This window comes from Aedes albopictus, chromosome 3 (assembly GCF_035046485.1).
Source record: "Aedes albopictus strain Foshan chromosome 3, AalbF5, whole genome shotgun sequence".
Lineage (NCBI taxonomy): Eukaryota > Metazoa > Arthropoda > Insecta > Diptera > Culicidae > Aedes > Aedes albopictus.
This window is the reverse complement of record NC_085138.1, coordinates 340,940,004-340,959,343: the sequence shown is the minus strand read 5'-3', so window position 1 is coordinate 340,959,343 and position 19,340 is coordinate 340,940,004. Positions and strand designations below refer to the sequence as shown.

The following is a 19,340-nucleotide window of genomic DNA, read 5'->3' as shown; positions in this document are numbered from 1 at the left end:
CCTCTGCAACCAGTACTCAGATATTTTGTGGCAATACCCGTCAGTCGTAAAACTTGAAGTAATTTAAGGGAAAGTATGTACGTTTAATTGGAAAATTGTGAGAAAAAATTGCAAAAAAAAAATCACTTGCTTTGGTGGGATTTGAACCCACGACTCCGAATCGCTAGTCCGGCGCGTCTATTTCAGACATACTGGCTGACTGGTATAGCCAGAAAAGGACAATAAAATCATTGTAATACCCGTATCCTTAGTATTCAATGCATGTCGTAGGCAATGAAGCATCGGTTTCTGTACAGTTTTTGTTTTGTTATCTCAGAGGTTCGAGAAATCGAATGGAATGAAAAAGTACCGTTTTCATAGGACTATAAATCTCAGAGAATTCCTCAGGAATTTTGCTAAGGGAGTTTCTGCGGAAGTTCCCTCTGTGGATTTCTCCAGAAACTCTTTCTTAAGAATCCTCGTGGAATCCTTTCTGGGGATTCTACTAGTGATTGCTTCTGGAGTATTTCTCAGAGGTTACTCCTGGAGAAAATACTGTTAGGATCTGACGGTATTTTACTGGTAAAACCTGCAGAGAGAATTCAAGAAATCCATAGATGAAACCCCTGGAGAAATCCACAGAGGGAACTTCCATTGAATGCTTCAATAGGAACTCGTGCAGAAATTCTCAAAAGTTACTCATGATGGAATCCCCAGAGGGATTCTTGGAAGAATCCACAACCAGAACTCCTAAAGGAATCACTAGAAGGAGGTCTTGGGAAATCTCCAGATAAACTTCCTGGAGGATTTCCTAGCATTCCTGTCCGATAAATTCTTTGCGGATAGCATCCTGGTTTGCAAATTGTTATTTCCAGACTATGCCGGCACTAGGATGTCTCCACCAAGTCCCTCTCTGTTTACATCTATGACATTTTGCATTAGGAACAAAAAAATAATACCAAAGGATTTAGCCACTTTAAGTAATATTTTAATGTCAAATAGTTTTGGGGAAAATTTGGACATCAACCATTAAAAAAAGTACAATTAAGGTTTTATCACACGTCTCAGAACCCTCTTACAATCACATCGATGTCTAATATTACAGGAGAAACATTTTTTAAACGAAATGTTTAAAACTCCCGCATGATGTATGGAAAAAGAAAAATAGTCGTGTTGTCAAAAGACGTTGATAAGGAATAAACGCATTGATTTGAAGGGTTTTCTGCCTAATCAAAATACAACAATTTTTGCGTTGGACCTTCTACCTCGGGCCCAGAAGCAGAAGGTCCCGGAGTTTGGTTGAGTACCGGTTATCCTTCGTTGACTGTGAACGGTTACTGAAGATGAACAAATCTGAAATGAGAAGAAGTAAAATAGAACACATTAAATTCAAATTTAGGTCATGTCTAGTGCTGTATGTATGGAAATGTAAGCATAAACACGGTTCTATTCTAGCACGGTTTGCCCTTTAACCAAATTTATTCGCTGTTAGGCATCACTTTGTTTTTCTGAGCACACACAGTTTCAAACATAATACTTGTCAAAAGTGGGGGTTGACAACACTACTATAGTCCCAAAACGAGGTTCTCTTGTCCAAATATCTAAACCAATATTGCACAGCAGCGTGAACTGGGCAGACTGATTTCACAGGGAACAAAGCATTCACACAGTTTGTCCACACGTGCCCTTCCATGTGACAACAAACAACAGTGGCAGAAGTACCAACAACAACAACAGTGTAATAACGCCGTCCCGTCCGTACGTCCGTTTATCCGACAGAATACCGAGACTGATGAAAATCCATCAGTCCGTATACAGCCTGGATATTTGGTGTATATTTTTTCGGTCTTGTTGTTTTTGTACACGATACGCTGGTTGCTGCCGCAATAAGGGAACTCATCTCTAGCTTTTCGGTGTGATATTTTTTCGTTATCCTTTCATCCACATACATGACATGATGTGCTTCAGAGTAAATCGGTACACTGTCCTTTCCAAGTTGAAGCTCTGCGTTTCAATTGATTACTAAAATGGTCTCTAAAAGTCCTAGTAACGATCTAAAGCAACCCCCTGGGCTTCTTTCAGAAATTCCTCCTAGGATTCTGTCTGGAATTCCTCCTGGGGCTCCTTCCGGTATTCCTAAAGGGATTTTTTCCTAAATTCCTCCAAGGACTTTTTCAAGAACAACTCCTGGAATACATTCCAAACAAACTGTGGCACTAATTGTCGGCAATTAAAATCGCTAGACAGTTTTACCCTCGAAAAAGGCCAAGTAAATCAGGCCGAAACGTCGGACAATCCAAATTTGATCGTTTGAATACTCTATAGCATACCATTTCCAGTCGAAATCACCAGCAATATAAAAATAATATTGCCAATCAATTTCGACACCATCACCGATTTAAATTTCTCACCAACAGCCTAATAACATTCCACGTGTTTTGACTTATTCCATCCCACGTCCCGATTACAAACTTGCTTGCTGACTGGTTAAGGCGAAAAGCTTCTGTTGTACTCTCGCCGCATCATTGACTGGTACGTTGCTTGCTACTAGGCAGCTCCCGGCCGGCCCAGCTTTTTCATCTGACTGACTACGACACGATGGTGGTGTTGACGATTTTCTGAACGTAGTACCTACGACGAAAATGAATTGTTGAAACAACCTCCACTTCCACCCCTGCTTCCGTCTGGCTGACGATGTCACCCTACAATACCCTCAGCGTCAGCTGAGCGAGGAAGGGAGGTCCTTTCCGAAAAATTATTAGTTCCACGCCATTCCGGTGTTTCGGAGATTTTCGTCGCAGATTGGCTTCAGCTTCAGCAGTGAGGGTTGGACTGGATGGGTTGGCACGCGAAAACTGAATGGGTTGTTAGTTGTTCTTCAGTGAGAGATGGCAGCGGCAGCCAATTTTAATTTCGAGCTGTTGATGTTGGTTCGGCGTGGAAAGCAAGCAAGCAAGCAAGCAACAATCCGTGCCGCGTGGGCAGGACGACAAGTAAGCAAATTGAAATTTCGGTACTTTGATGAGTTGTTAATTTGAGCGCTGTGAGTGAGGTAATTAGCATGCGATTCGTAAGGTGAACTATTTACTGTTGTTAAATCGGATGAAATTGAAATTATGGTGTACTTAAGGTTAAATTTGGTTTGTACACCAACTTCACTGGATCGCAAAATGTAAAGTTGATAGCCTTGGTAGAAGCGTCCAACATCCTCATGCTTCCCCTGGTAGACTAATATCAAAAACTGTTATTTGATAGTCGTGTGTTTAGCTAGTTGGGCTGCAAAACGGTGAGTCGATAAGGAGAGCGTCCTATATAGCTCTGGTCCTCACAAGTTCCTACCTCGTGCTTCCACGGGTCAAGCGATGACAAAGACCGCCAGCTAAGAGTTCTGTGCTTAGCTGGTAGTGCAGCCTGGGCTCTGTTGTCCTTCTGACTTCAGCTAGATTGAGGAGGTACGATCCGAGTGTCTGTTCACCAAGGAGGTGCGGCTCAAACAGCGTCTGTTCTGGCATCCAGCGGCTGAGTAAGAAACGCTGCACCACGCCCAGCTAGATCCAAGGTGGTAGCCCCATCAGCGTGGTCGTCCCAGTGTTGGTTGGGACGTTAAACAGAACTGGCACGATGGCCCTCCGGCGAGACAGGAGTGTTGGCGTAGGCCCAATAAGCCACCCGTAAAAATCCCCATTGCGAATAACATAGGAGAAAATACGACTCGATACAATCGGCAAAGACCCACGCGACGAAATAAGGACTACGATTGGAAGCTTGGAACATGGACTTGCAAGTCACTAGGTTTCGCAGGATGTGACAGGATAATCTACGACGAACTACATCTCCGCCACTTCCACATCGTGGCGTTGCATGAACTTTGCTGGGCTGGACAGAAAGTGTGGAAAAGCGGGCATCGAGCGGCTACCTTCTACCAAAGCTGTGGCACCACCAATGAACTGAGAACGGGATTTATAGTGTTGAGCAAGATGCGACAACGTGTGATCGGGTGGCAGCCGATCAACGCAAGGATGTGCATGTTGAGAGTTAAGGGCCGTTTCTTCAACTACAGCATCATTAACGTCCACTGCCCACACGAAGGGAGACCCGATGACGAGAAAGAAGCGTTCTACGCGCAGTTAGAGCAAACATACGATGGTTGCTCGCCGCGTGACGTGAGAATCGTTGTCGGCGACATGAACGCGCAGGTAGGAAGGGAGGAAAGGTACAGACCGGTAATCGGGCGAAACAGCCTGCACGCCGTATCGAATGATAACGGCCAGCGATGCGTAAACTTTGCAGCCTCCCGTGGTATGGTAGTCCAAAGCACCTTCTTCCCCCGAAAAGATATCCACAAAGCCACCTGGAGATCACCCGACCACCAAACAGAAATCCAAATCGACCAAGTTCCAATCGACGGTAAATTCTTCTCTGATATAACCAACGTCCGCACATACCGCAGTGCGAATATAGATTCGGATCACTACTTAGTAGCTGTATGCATGCGCTCAAAACTTTCGACAGTTATCACCACGCGTCGAAGTCGAACGCCGCGGCTCAACATCAAGCAACTTCGTAACGTAGAAGTGGCTCAAGACTACGCGCAGCAGTTAGCAGTGGCCCTACCAACGGAAGAGCAGCTTGGCGCAGCTACACTTGAAGATTGCTGGAGGGACATCCGATCCGCTATAGGTAGTACCTCGGCTACAACATTAGGCTTCGCGACTCCGAATCACAGAAACGACTGGTACGACGGCGAATGTGAACAGTTGAAAAACGAGAAGCACCGTACGAGAGCGAATGATGCACGTTACAGACAGGCGCGGAACAGGCAGAACTCAGTCTTCCGGATGAAGAAGCGCCAGCAGGAAGAACAAGATCGCGAAGCGATGGAAGAGCTGTACCGCGCTAAGGACACACGAAAGTTCTACGAGAAGCTGAACCGCTCGCGCAGAGGCTTTGTGCCACAAGCCGACATGTGCCGAGATAATCACGGGAATATTCTCACGAGCGAGCGTGAGGTGGTCGAGAGGTGGCGGCAGCATTACGATGAGCACCTCAATGGCGACGTTGCAAGTACCGAAGGTGGCGTGAGTACTCTGTTCTATTTATGGTAAAAAAACTGCAGGTACCTTTTTTGTTTGAAACTTTTTATTAAATTTTGAAAATACTTTTTTTTTATGGAAATGCAGTTGTAACTTTGAAAATCGACGAGATACAAACTTGGCGTCTTCGACAAAATTGTGAGTTTTTGGCTGCTCTAAAAGTGCCCAGAACAAAGTTTTGCGAAAAAATCAACACATAAAATTATATTGAATAAAAACCGATTTTCATATGGAAAGCGGAACACAAGCGGAACAATATTAGCAAACTCGACTAGTCTTTATTAGATAGATCGAAGTAACCATGTTGAAAATGTTTAAATTTGCTTATAATCCATAATTCGTCAATGAACTCAACTTAAAATGTGATTTATAGCTGATTTCCATCAATTTAATTTCAATTTCATCACTTCAATGTATGGATAGTGAAAATGTCAATCACTAGTATATGTTTATGTTAACGTAAAAGCCTATCAAAGTTACATGATTTACAATATCTTATCAACATTGTGCCTGAATGGTGATGACAGTATAAATAAACATTGGCTCTAGAATGAAATGGATGACCATTTACCAAGCTACTTTGATCTATCTAACAAAGACGAGTTGAATTTTCTTGAAATGTGTCATTTTTCATATGAAAATCTGTTTTTACTCAATATAATTTCATGTGTTGATTTTTTCGCAATACTTTGTTCTGGGCACTTTTAGAGCAGCTAAAAACTCATAATTTTGTCGAAGACGCCAAGTTTGTATCTCATCGATTTTCAAAGTTACAACTGCATTTCCATAAAAAAATCGTATTTTCAAAATTCAATAAAAAGCTTTAAACAAAAAAAGGTACCTACAGTTTTTTCACCATAAATAGAACAGAGTACGATCTTTTCAATGCAACCGGGAGATGGAAAATCCATTTGCTCCTTTTTGAGATATGACTTTTTGAAAAAAAAAAAATGATTTTTTGAAGAAAAATGCCAATATCTTTTTAACTACGTGAGTTAGAACTTTGGGCTCTTTGGAAAAAAGATGCGTCGTTGATAGTTCTAAAAGTGCTCGGAACAAAGTATTTACAAGAAACGAATGATTTTAAAGTTATTTTAGGAAAACTGAAATTCATGGATCACCCTAACATGAATCATTTAAAAAAATATATGTTAAGAACCATAAGAGATAGAATAATGGTTTCTTTGGCAAACTTGCTCCAAATAAGTTTTTTTTTACAACTTTGTAGAACATTTTGTAAACGTACATAAAACTATTAAAAAGCAGATGTTTGGATCAGCGAAACTAGAGGGACCACCCTAATTTCAAAATGATAAGAAAAAAGGTCGAAAAATAAGAAGAAACTTTCCCAAAGACACCATGTATCTCAAACTTATGGTTTAGGCACAAACATTTTTGTCTTCGTAAAGACGGCTTTGGACCATTTGTGCAATGTATTTTCAAGCAGATTGAACAAACACATGGAGGCGCATGGTTGTTGATGTCAATGCTATTGAAAGTCGAGAACACCAAAAAATTGATGGGCGTAATTTTTGAATGTTTTCATGAAATGACATCTTACCCCACTGCAGATGGCCTTTTTGCACCTCTTCCGTAAAACGCTAAAAATCGATGAAAATGCTGTAGTAGGCCAAGATGTAGCGTTAAGTAATATGTTAGAATAAAGCAAGTTCAAGCCTGAACCACATGTATTTCTCTAATGTTCCCTACAATGCATTTGTTTAGTATAGTGAAATTCTTGCTGAAGTATATTGTCTTGTTGCAAATAGGGTCTAGTTGCTGTTACCACTTTGAAAGCCTAAAAAGTAAGGCTATTTATCATTGCTTAGAACTGTAAAGAAAATTCCAGCAATAATTTATTCTTGAATCACCGGATTACCTTTTCCGATCCGATCCTAACCATTGCCTACGATGTCTAGCAAAAGCTTTGGGTAATCATTCCCACCAGGATTAGCACAAAACACCGTAAGCTCATTACCGCGTTTCATCAAACCAAAGAAAAATTCTCGGCTCAGCCTGGTGTAATCTTCCCGCATTGTGCTACCGCGTGGCTGATGGCAGCTGCTTCCCCGCAACAACCAACCACTGCGGGCTGTAGACTTCTGGTGATGGTGAAGAAGTTCAGCCCATTGAAAAGAGCAAAACTTCTTTACCGCCAAGTTTTCCATTCAGACTCTCCGGAGACTCATCCGTCGGTCGAATGCCGCAAAAGTTTGCCGGCGAGATGAATGGGATCCAATTTACGTACGTATACCGAAGCGAATGCGGCGGCAAAATAGCAGCAGCTAGCGCGCGTTGGCAATTTGTTTCACTCCAAACTTGAACACGTGGGCTGAACTGGCTGAACTATACTGGATCCCTGGATCGTATAGTTGGTTATTTGTTTCTTTTTTTTCGCCATCGGCAACCATCACCACTATCGGCTCACATCAACACATACGCTCACTCACAGCCAAAGTTCATCCTTTGGCAGTGCGGTGTTAAACGTTGATGCATTATTCTACCGGAGGGCGCATCGGACAGGTTCAATAAATAGAGTGCACATTTTTCAAGTGGAAAAGCTGTGGTTTAACCCACAAACAGAAAAAAAATGGAAAGGTCAAAGTAGAACTTGAAATTGAATTGTTGTTCAGTTGGTTCACGCTGTGCGTCAAAGCCCTCCAGTCAGTGACACAACAGGGCAAAACAATTATCGACAGTTTTCGACAAGTGCGGTGACACGGGTGAAAAAAAGTGAAATCAATCACCTGGACGTAATTGTTTACCACCACCAAGGATGTCGAGAGTTTGATATTGGTTTTCCCGTGTTCGGTCATTGAACATCAACTTTGAAGCCATTTTGAATTGGGCAGGTTGTAGAGAGGAGAATGATTGCTGGTTGATTTATTTTTTTATGACGATTCAATTTTAAGGTCATGTTCAATGTCAACTAGCTAGGGGTGGGAGTTAATTCTAGGGTAAGAAATACATGGGGAACTATTCGGAAACATACCATGGGCAGGACATGTTGCAAGAATGCCGGACAACTACCCTGCAAAATTGATGTTCGCTACCGGTTTGGTTGGTATAAAAAAGGTATGGAAAACAGAGAGCATGATACGTGGATTAGGTGGAGCGTGATCTGACGAGCAGAGGGCGCGACCGAGGATGGAAAGCGGCAGTCACGAAAACTGGAAGAAAAGAAAATCCTTAACAAATTAGCTCTCATATGTCTATTTTTGCCACGGTGCTTCTAATTGTAATAAGAAATAGGGTACGTGCACCGGTTTTGGCCAGTCTAAAGAAAATAATTTTTATAAAAATAATCAATAATTATATGAAAACTACCAATGTTGTAAATGAAAGTTCAATCTATATTTTGCTGGAGAAATGCACAAATTATGCTAATACTTGATTTTTGTATTATAAGTGGTACTGGTCAAATAGAAGCATTGCCGCAGTTCTGGCCATATTTTTAACTTTGGTTTCCATTTTGGTCAATCACGAATTTCTTTATGAAACTCTTCAGAAGAAATGAGTTCAGATTCAGAGACTTCCATAAGAATTTCTATAGATATTCGTTACTTTAGAAAATTCATAGTTTCTATTTGATTTTCTTCCAATATTTTTAAGACATTATTCCAGAAATTAATTTAAGAACTGCTTTTTAAAACCTTTATTGAATTGCTTCCGAAATTGCGCCTTTTAAAAATTCCCCAAGAATTCCTTTCAAAATGTTTTAACGGATTTCTTGAGTTCTATTAAAACATATTTATTTGTTCAGAAATTCGTTTAAAGTTTGATTCAAAATTTTCTCTAGAGGATTTTCCAGGTATTTCTTCATAAATTCCTTCAGAAAAGCTCCCATGGATTGCCTTAGAAATTCATCCATGAGCTCTTCCAGAAACTAGTGGAGATTTCATCTGAAATTGATGAGATCCCTCCATAAATTTGTCCAATGATTCTTTCCACAATTGCTCCATGTGTTCCTTCAGAACTTTCTCCTGAAATTCGGTCTGAAAATCTTCGAAGGTTTCTTTCAGAAACTGCCTCAGTGGTTTCTTTAACAAAATTTCCAGGAACTGTTTCAGAAAAATCTCCGAGATTTCTTCAGATATTTCTACAACAGTTTCTATAGAAATTCCTCCACGAATCCTTTCAGGTAGATTTCCATGGGTTTATTCCGAAACTCCGTCAGGGATTACGTAAGAAATTCTTCTAGAGATTCGGTTCAAAAATCGTTCAGAATTTTCTACAGGAATTCCTTCTGAAATTCTCCAACGATACTTTCAAAATTATACTTAGTGCTTCCTTCACAAAATCTTCGAGAGATTCCCTCAGAAAATCGTACACGTAATACTTCAAGAAGTCCATCAGAGATTAGTTCAGAAATCCCTCTAGGGATTCCATTGAAAACTCCCAAAGGTATGTGTCTAGGAATTTCTTCAGGAATTCATCCAGAAAATTCGCCTAAAATATCTCCAGTCATTTTTGCATAATCATTTTCAATGATTCGGCAAAAATTTCTTTAGAGATATCTTCAGTAGCTCATACAGCGTTTTCTTCAGGATTGTCTCCAGATGTTACTATTTGGACGTTTATGAGGAATTTTCTTCGAAGTATAACTCGAAAAATTTTATCCGCTTACCTAATATTTCCTCCAAAAATGTCAGCAAAGTATTTCTCCAGGAATTTTACTCGAAATTCCTTACTACTTTTCTCAAGAAATTCTACTAAGAGTTTCCAAATCCACAAGCAAAAACTGTGTTTGCTAACCACTCAGACTGCTATTGCCGAAAAATTATCTCGTAAATCCACAAGTTCTTTAGAAATTTCTCCTAGGATTCCTTCAGCTTTCCTGGGCTTTCTTCAGATCTTCCTTTCCTGCAAGAGTACTTCTCAAGATTTCACAGGGATCTCAACAAACATTATTGCAATGTTGTATAATTGCTGAATAAACCATTGATACGCTTGAACTAAGAAAATGTGGCTGAACAAGCTGTTATTCAGTAATCATTTGTTACTTGGGATTCCACTTTTTTTATAATTTCTTTCACAATTTTCTGATCTGCCCCTGATTCAAAAAAAATTCTCCAAAGACTTCATCCAAATTTAAGGGATTTCTTCTGGAATTTTAGCAAGGAATTTTTTGAAAACACTTTTTTCATGGAATTTTTTAGTAACTTTTCTATTTTTTTTTTTAAATTAGTAAAGAGATTCCTTCGCAAATTCTCACAATAGTACTTCCAAGAATTCCATTGGAACTTCCATTCAGAGTTTCCTGCAGCAATTATTACAAGATTTTTCCAATTGCTTCTGCGGCTCCGTCAGAAATATATTCTGAGATTCCTTCACAGCTTCTTGCTGGATTTATTCCATGATTTTCTTTAAGTTCTTCCAGAAACTGCATAAAAATTTGAAGAATTGTTTAAAGTATCTCTAAAGAAATTTTTAGATGATTTTTAAAGGAGTTCCTGTAAAAGCTTTTGATGATACCTTTGCAGATTCGCAGAGGATTTTTTTAACTTTTTCTGGGGAGATTCCTTGGCAAAAAACTCCTTACGATACCTCGTTAATTCAAAAAAAAAAAAAAATAGTTTCAAGTAAAAAATGCTTGAGAAATTTTTGGAGACTTTCCTGGAGGAATCTTTAGTGGAATTCTGAAGGAAAATCTGAAAAAAAAAATTCTGCAGAAATCCTTGCATAAATAGCAGACAAATGCATCAATGAAATTTTTGCAGAAATCCCTCGACAAATTTCTGAGTAATTTATGAAGGCCATGGCCATGGAAGATCTCCTGGAGGAATTCTTGGAAAAAATTAATATACAATTTCTGCACGGATTACCAAACAAAATTTCTGAAGGAAATTCTGCAGGAATGAAAAGATCCTGGAAAATTTTTAGAAAACCATCAGGAAATAAAATTTTCGAAAAAAATTTGAAAAAAAAAATACTTAGAAGAACAGGAGAACCCTTTTAAGGTATTCATCTAAGAATTTCTTGCAAAATTCATAGAAAAATTATAAACAATAGAATAATTTTCATAGGTACGCCTGAGAAAATCTATGGAGAAGCTCCTCAAACAGCACTGGATTTTTTTTTCTAAAGAAGGGCCCTAACTAACCCTAAGCAATCCCTAGAGGAGTACCTGGAGATACTTCAGGTGAAACCCCTGGAGAATGTTCCAGGAGAATCTCTTAAGAACTTTCTAGAGGCGATTATAGAAAAATCAAGCCTAACTTTACCAAACACCGTATCTAACAAAATTCACGAATGGAGAAAAACGGAGGCCCACCGTATCCTTCCAGCTTTGGCCACTTTCTGGATACTGTGTTCGCCGTAAAGTGCAGCGAGCTCGTGGTTCATCCTTCTCCGCCACACACCGTTCTCCTGCACACCGCCGAAGATCGTCCTTAGCACCCGTCGCTCGAAAACTCCGAGTGCTTGTAGGTCCTCCTCGAGCATCGTCCATGTCTCGTGTCCGTAGAGAACCACCGGTCTTATTGACGTCTTGTACATGGTACATTTGGTGCGGGGGTGAATCTTTATTGACCGCAGTTTCTTCTGGAGCCCATAGTAGGCACGACTTCCACTGATGATGCGCCTTCGTATTTCACGGCTCACGTTATTGTCAGCCGTTAGCAAGGAACCGAGGTAGACGAATTCTTCTACCACCTCGAAAGTATCCCCGTCTATCGTAACATTGCTGCCAAGGCTTGTCCTGTCTCGCTCAGTCCCACCTACCAGCATGTACTTTGTCTTAGCCGCATTCACCACCAGTCCGACCTTTGCTGCTTCACGTTTCAGGCGGGTGTACAGTTCTGCCACCGTTCCAAATGTTCTGGCAATAATATCCATGTCATCCGCAAAACAGACAAATTGGCTGGATTTCGTGAAGATCGTACCCCGGCTGTTGAGCCCGGCTCGTCGCATAACACCTTCCAGGGCGATGTTGAATAGTAGGCAGGAAAGTCCATCACCTTGTCGTAGTCCCCGTCGAGATTCAAATGAACTGGATAGCTCACCCGAAATCCTTACGCTGTTCTGCACACCGTCCATCGTTGCTCTTATCAGTCTAGTCAGCTTCCCGGGAAAGCTGTTCTCGTCCATGATTTTCCATAGCTCTGTGCGGTCGATACTGTCGTATGCCGCTTTGAAGTCGATGAACAGGTGATGCGTTGGGACCTGGTATTCACGGCATTTCTGGAGGATTTGCCGTACGGTGAAGATCTGGTCCGTTGTCGACCGGCCGTCGATGAAACCGGCTTGGTAACTTCCCACGAACTCATTTACTTTAGGTGAAAGCCGACGGAAGATGATCTGGGATAGCACTTTGTAGGCGGCATTCAAAACGGTGATCGCTCGAAAGTTCTCACACATTAATTTGTCGCCTTTCTTGTGGATGGGACAGATTATCCCTTCCTTCCACTCCTCCGGTAGCTGTTCAGTTTCCCAGATCTTGACTACTAACTGGTGCAGACAGGTGGCCAACTTTTCCGGGCCCATCTTGATGAGTTCTGCTGCGATACCGTCCTTACCAGCCGCTTTGTTGTTTTTGAGCTGGTGGATGGCATCCTTAACTTCCCTCAGCGTGGGAGTTGGTTCGTTCCCGTCCTCTGCTGCACCAACATAGTCATTTCCTCCGCTGCCTTGGTCCTCCGTGCCTACATTCTTTTCGCCATTCAGGTGCTCGTCGAAGTGCTGCTTCCACCTTTCGATCACCTCACGTTTGTCCGTCAGGAGGCTCCCTTCCTTATCCCTGCATATTTCGGCTAGCGGCACGTAGCCTTTGCGGGATGCGTTGAGCTTCTGGTAGAACTTGCGTGTTTCCTGTGAACGGCACAGCAGTTCCATTTCCTCGCACTCCGCTTCTTCCAGGCGGCGCTTTTTCTCCCGGAAGAGACGGGTCTGCTGCTTCCGCATCTGTCTGTATCGCTCCACATTCTGTCGGGTTCCAGGCTGCAGCATTACCGCCCGCGCTGCATCCTTCTCCTCCAGAACCGCTCTGCACTCCTCGTCGAACCAATCGTTTCGTCGACTCTGTTCTACGTACCCGATAGTGCTCTCGGCTGCGTTGTTGATGGCTGCTTTCACTGTACTCCAGCAGTCCTCTAGAGGGGCCACATCGAGCACACCCTCGTCCGGCAACGCTGCCTCGAGATTCTGCACGTATGCGGTGGCGACATCCGGTTGTTTCAGTCGCTCTAGATCGTACCGGGGCGGCCGCCGGTAATGTACATTGTTAATAACGGAGAGTTTTGGGCGCAGTTTAACCATCACCAGGTAGTGATCGGAGTCGATATTAGCGCCACGATAGGTCCTGACGTCGATAATGTCGGAGAAGTGCCGTCCATCAATCAGAACGTGGTCGATTTGCGATTCCGTTTGTTGTGGTGATCTCCAGGTGTAACGATACGGGAGGCTGTGTTGGAAGAAGGTGCTACGAATGGCCATGTTCTTGGAGGCGGCGAAATCGATGAGGCGTAGGCCATTTTCGTTCGTCAGCTGGTGGGCGCTGAACTTTCCAATCGTCGGTCTGAATTCCTCCTCCTGGCCTACCTGAGCGTTTAGATCCCCTATGATGATCTTGACGTCGTGGTTTGGGCAGCGGTCGTACTCGCGTTCGAGCTGCGCGTAAAATCCGTCTTTATCATCATCAGTGCTTCCGGAGTGAGGGCTGTGCACGTTTATTATGCTAATGTTGAAGAATCGGCCCTTGATCCTCAACCTGCACATTCTTTCGTCGATCGGCCACCAACCGATCACGCGCCTCTGCATGTCGCCCATCACTATAAAAGCTGTTCCCAGCTCACGTGTGTTGCCGCAACTCTGGTAGATGGTATGATTACCTCTAAACGTTCGCACCATAGATCCTGTCCAACACACCTCTTGCAGCGCCACGATTCCGAACCCGCGGTCCTTCAGTATATCGGCGAGTATGCGGGTGCTCCCGATGAAGTTGAGAGATCTGCAGTTCCACGTACCGAGCTTCCAATCGCAAGTCCCTTTTCGTCGCTGTGGTCGTCGCCATTGGTATCGGTTCGCATTCTTCTCTTGTTGATTTTCCGGTGCTAGTCTTTTTTACGGCTGGCTTGCAGGGCCTGACACCAACCCACTAACCCAGGGAGCTGGGCTTACCTTCCCGGAAGCTACGGGTTCTGCATTGGCATTTCCTCCAACTACAGTGCTAAATAGCTAGGCTCGAGCGCCAGTCTTCGCCGGGGGTGGTGTTTTTAATGGGCGCCCAGGAGATAATATTTTACCTGAGCTTCCACCCCCGAGTAGGTGCTATATTGAAGTCATATTCCTGTGGGGACGTATCAGTAAAAATGGCGCGGAAATTCGGAAACCAAGAGTAACAAGCTATACTTTTACCATGGCAACACTGTATAATACTCGAATCATAAATGTGATGGCACCAGCCTTGTATACCATCACCATTTTAACGTAAAAGAAACGCGACATCTGCATTTTACCTTTTTGAGACATTTTTTTTTGTCTGTATTAACGAGATTTTTAACCCTAGGCTAGTTCATCTCGGGACCCACTTTTTACTTCCCTTCCCTTCAGTGGGTCGCGACCCATAGTTTGAGAAACGCTGCTCTAAGATATTTCCGTCGCCATAAGCCGAAGTGTTCCTGAATCCTGAAAATACTCTAGTACGGAACAAATATCATTTTCTTCTTTTGTCACAGTGCTCGTTCGTCAATGAGGGGGTGGAGTTGATAAATAATAAATGTATTTGATGAAAATACTACTCAAACAATTAAGCAAAATCGCTTAATTCATCGGGTTTGGTAAGAAATTTTCTGGTGGACTCTTTACCTTAAAATTTAAAAATGTATTGGTTTATTCATTTGAGCCCTTCCTCAAAATGTTGAATTTCGACCCAAAATTTCCAAGGGGGGGCCCTCTTGACTTAAGAGAAAATCGAAATTTGTGTCAGCCTTGTTCAGAAAAGGGAGCATTCATTAAGTACGTCACGCTAAAATTGGGAATTTTCGACCCCCCTCTCCCCTTCGTACGGATTTTTCCTATACATATCTAATGCATTGCTTGTCACACTTTCACAAACCCCCCCTCCCCCCTAGGACCGTGATGTACTCAATGGATGACCCTGAAGCAAGAACCTTATCAAAGTCATAATCAAATTTGGAAACTTATTGATGGCTCATATTCCTATGTTATGTATTATGGTTAACGTATAAGCAGAGCTGAAAAATATTAAACCTCTCAGTTGACTGCTTGACCACCTTCACCAGCACTGGATGCCGAACATTATCAAGACATTTCAGCATTTTTTTTTCTGCATTGTTCAGCCTTTACTTTATTATCATTGGTTAAAAAGTTTGTCGCACAGAGCTTCTTTAGATTTTAAATTTTATTATAATTATTATGCCCTTAACCATTTCTGGAAGCATCTCGGCAAGCGTGTCTGGAGAAAAGCTTGAATAAATTTGAATATAAAAATGTAGAGGTATTAAAGAGATAATACTGTTTTATAAAGATTCTACTACTCTTAGTAAATCTTATAAAAACACAAATATATCACAGAATAACTTACTCAGCTAAGCCAGGGAATACATACCAATGAATTTTCTCGAGGAGTTCCTTTTGAAAAACGTTAATGGTCGAAGGAGGCAAGTGGATTCGTACGAGCACAGTTTCTGGAAAAAAATTAATAAGCTAAAAGGCAATTCATACCGTCTTCAGTCAGAGACTGCATAGAGCAAATATTATTTCGTCAAAATTTATACTCTAAATGAAATGGCAGATGAGTTATCACTGGAGAATCGAATGATTTCATTGTTCCCGAGCCAACTTCCAGTATCAATGCGCTGAGATAGACTTCAGGATTCGGTAGTGACGTCTTAAAACGCAGAGGTACATGCAGCATAATGAAACCGTGAAGTTGAAGGGTTTATACCTCTTTATTTCATACATTCAATATTAAGATTCATACTTGGCGGACGCTGCTCTACCGTAGCACAAAGGAAGCAAACAGTGTCGCATCGAATAAAATTGCCATATTTTCTTATTACCCCGCCGCACCGAAAATGACCAACTTGCCAGACGACGCAGAGTCCATTAAAAGCCTTCATCAGATCAACACCACCGCAAGGAGTAGACTAACCCAGCGGCAGCCATAATAAATAAGCATTAACTGCGACATCAAATCAAATTTCCCGTCGGAGTTTGCGGCTCCGTTGTTGTCATCAAGTTTGTACCACCCCAGACCCGGTAATTGAAACGATATTTCACTCAACCCCCTTACTTCAATACTGAAGGTTCCATGGGCTTCGGTTGGTTAATCGAGGTCTATGAAAAGTCAACCAACCGAATACGTGACATTAGTGGCTAGGGGCAACGTCACGCCACCGGAAGCTTTTTGCGAAATACCCCTGCCAACAAGGATTTCTCCGGATGTCACGCATGATGAGCGATGGATGGCGGAAATCTTTCGCACTTCCGAGACATTTAGGCTGCGGGGGATTTCTGACGAAAACTTGACAATGGTGTTGAAGACGAGTCGTGTTTCACCAAATGGTGTAATTAACGGATGTTTTAAATGACACGGCTTATACAACCGAGCAAGAAGAACGTGCGTACGTATGCTCAACAAGACCGTGCTAAAGGTGATGGGGAGTTCGATTCCTTGGTCAAGGATCATCTCATAATGGAACAAAAATCTTGACTTTCATTGACATAATTTAATCGTGCCTGACACAAGATAAATGAATTCAAACATGATCAATCAGCTAGTAACTGAGAAAGTACTCAGAAAACTGTATCCCAACTGGGACTTAATGCTGGGAAAAATTAAATTTCATATGAATTAAATGTCCACTTCTACTGTAATCTAACTTCGTGCTCATGAATCCCGCCAAGTTCACGGACTGATGCAATTCCGAAGAACTTTAATCATCCATAATCGAACTCGTTCCAAACAACCATCCATCTGTGGCAGCCGGACTTCTGTTAACAAACCAACTACCCAGAAAGAAATCCCTTCGCAAAGCCATATTCTTCCCTGAGAATGAGGATTCATTTCTCATTTCTAGATGCGAAGAGACAAAAAAAAAACGCTCAACTTCAATTTCAGATTGACTGACTTCTCACATTCGCTTGTTAACAGCAGCAGCAGCAGCAGCAGCAGGTCCTGCAGCCATATGTATTCTACCATCCACCACTCGTTGGTTTTCTAACCTCAACTCAACCGACCGCGCAGTCATTGCATAAAGAAGAAAGCCACCGTCGTCATCGTCGGTTGCCAAGGTTGTAATGTCCTGAAGGCAGAAAAAACAACACAACACTTGTTGGGGCGCTGGCTCTGGCTATCCGTCATCACCAGCCAGTAGGTACCATCGCTAAGGCTAAGGACTTCAATCCACCCTCGACGACGACCATGACAACGACAACAGTCGATCCATCCATGTGACCAAGTGCCGTGGAGGGAAGTGAACCAGAAACGAATGAATCATTCATGGCGACGCGTTAGGGTGTCTCGGCGTTTAATCTTTTCTGTGTTTTTTTTCTTCTAAACAATGTGAGGAAAATCTGCTAAACACCTGACACCTGAATATGTAGGTCCAAGTGGTGTGGGGTTAAAGCCGTCTTCTAAAACAAAATCAAAAGTCAGGATTACTCGTTCCTCAACCCACTAAACAGATTCTCATGGTTGCCAAACCCTTCGTCTCTCTGAAACCACCAAGAAGGCATTGCTTTAGAGAGCGGCTAGTGCACATCGCACCCTCAAGGTTAGCTGCGTAGCCTGCAGTAACGAACGTCGATGACCCGTTTTGGAGGAGTCCACCAAGGTAGCATGCCGGCGCTTAACCAGTTTCCCGAATGGTCCTCACCGCTCCCTTTGTCTCGGAAGGTAGGCAGGATTAACACCACGCCTGCTTCCAACTCCACAGCTAGACAGTATCAAGAACTGATACCGCGTGCACAGCGATTGACCTTCCCGTAAGTAAGGCTCAATCAGCCAGCACCCAGAGGGGCGGGCCGACATAGGGCCTCCACGTATCCCGACCTTGCCGGGGACCCCTTTCCAACCGCGGGCTCGGATCCGACCCAGTAGACCGACGCCACATCAGCAGCGCTACCAGGATGTTCTCCCCGTGGCCTGGGAGTCGCTGTAAAGACGTAGGACACCGGTATGATCTACGAAGCCGACTGCGAACCCTTGGACCACCGTCAAAACTAGCCATTCTTCGAGTCCACACGCCACCTCTTCCGTTGCTCCAAAACGATGTGCGTGATAGCCGTTGAAAAGGCATTTCAGGTAAACTCATTGCTTCACCTCCCGCATTAAGCATGACAGAAACGATGTAGATACTGTGGGAAGCAACCATAGCCTGAAAGGACCTGAGTCAGGTGGAATGTTACTTCCACTAGGCGCTTATTAACCCAATTATCTACCCTCGGTATCAACCTGTGGGTCCGCTTTTCTTTGGTGGAACTATCCAACGCGCGCTGCCATTTGACCATGGAGGCCATTCCGGCAGTCCTGCGTATGCTTCTTGTGCCGCGTATTTTTGAAGCACTCTATGTCCTCTTTGATAAGGATACCGATAGCCACTTTACCAGTGGTGACGCAAAACGCATCGTGTGATACGGTACGGTACGCGCTACAGTGTCACTATAGCTGTGGAAGCTCTTTTGCAGGCGTAATCAACGCGGATACCGAAGGTAAGCTTATCGTCGATCATCCCACCCAAGTGTTCGACGGAGCGCTTCGAAGTGATAGTGCACACTGATCACCAACCTACGGTTGTTCACAACCACCACCTCGGTTTTGTGGTGAGCCAACTCCAGTTTCCCGGATCTCAGCTACGCCTCCACAATCTTGATTGAGTGGGCAGTAGTCAACTCCACTTTTTCGACCGATTCACCGTAGACCTCCAGCGTAATGTCATCAGTAAACCGGACTCACCGGACCCAGGATGGAACCTTGCAGGACTCCTGAGGTTATGTGAAAGCACTTCCGACCCACCTCTGTGTCGTAAAATAGTACTCGATTCTGGGAGTAGCTTCCAAGAATCTTGTATAGATAGACGCAGGGGCGCATAGGCAATAGCTGGCCAACTGGCGCTATATATAAAACGCGTTCCTTACATCTAGAGTCACTACTGTACAGTTGCGAATTCTCCTTCTCCTACGCTTGAGTGCTTTCCCGGCGGTTTTTGTAACCGACAGGATAGCGTCTACGGTCGACCTCCCCCTCCGGAAGCCGGACTGGCTACTCGAGAGACCATTTACACCCTCGGTGTACCTCAACATTCT

The 19,340-nt window shown here is 43.1% G+C and overlaps 1 protein-coding gene across 2 annotated transcripts in view; it reads right to left on the bottom strand.

Annotated features, from left to right (window-relative positions):
• Positions 1–810: 810 nt before the first annotated feature.
• Positions 811–19,340, bottom strand: part of LOC109424672 (prolactin-releasing peptide receptor) — a 561,567-nt gene continuing 543,037 nt past the window's right edge. For both annotated transcript variants that reach the window (XR_009995745.1, XR_009995746.1), the window contains exon 5: positions 811–1,332. The gene's annotated coding sequence lies outside the window, so the exon portion shown is untranslated. The remainder of the gene's footprint in view (positions 1,333–19,340) is intronic.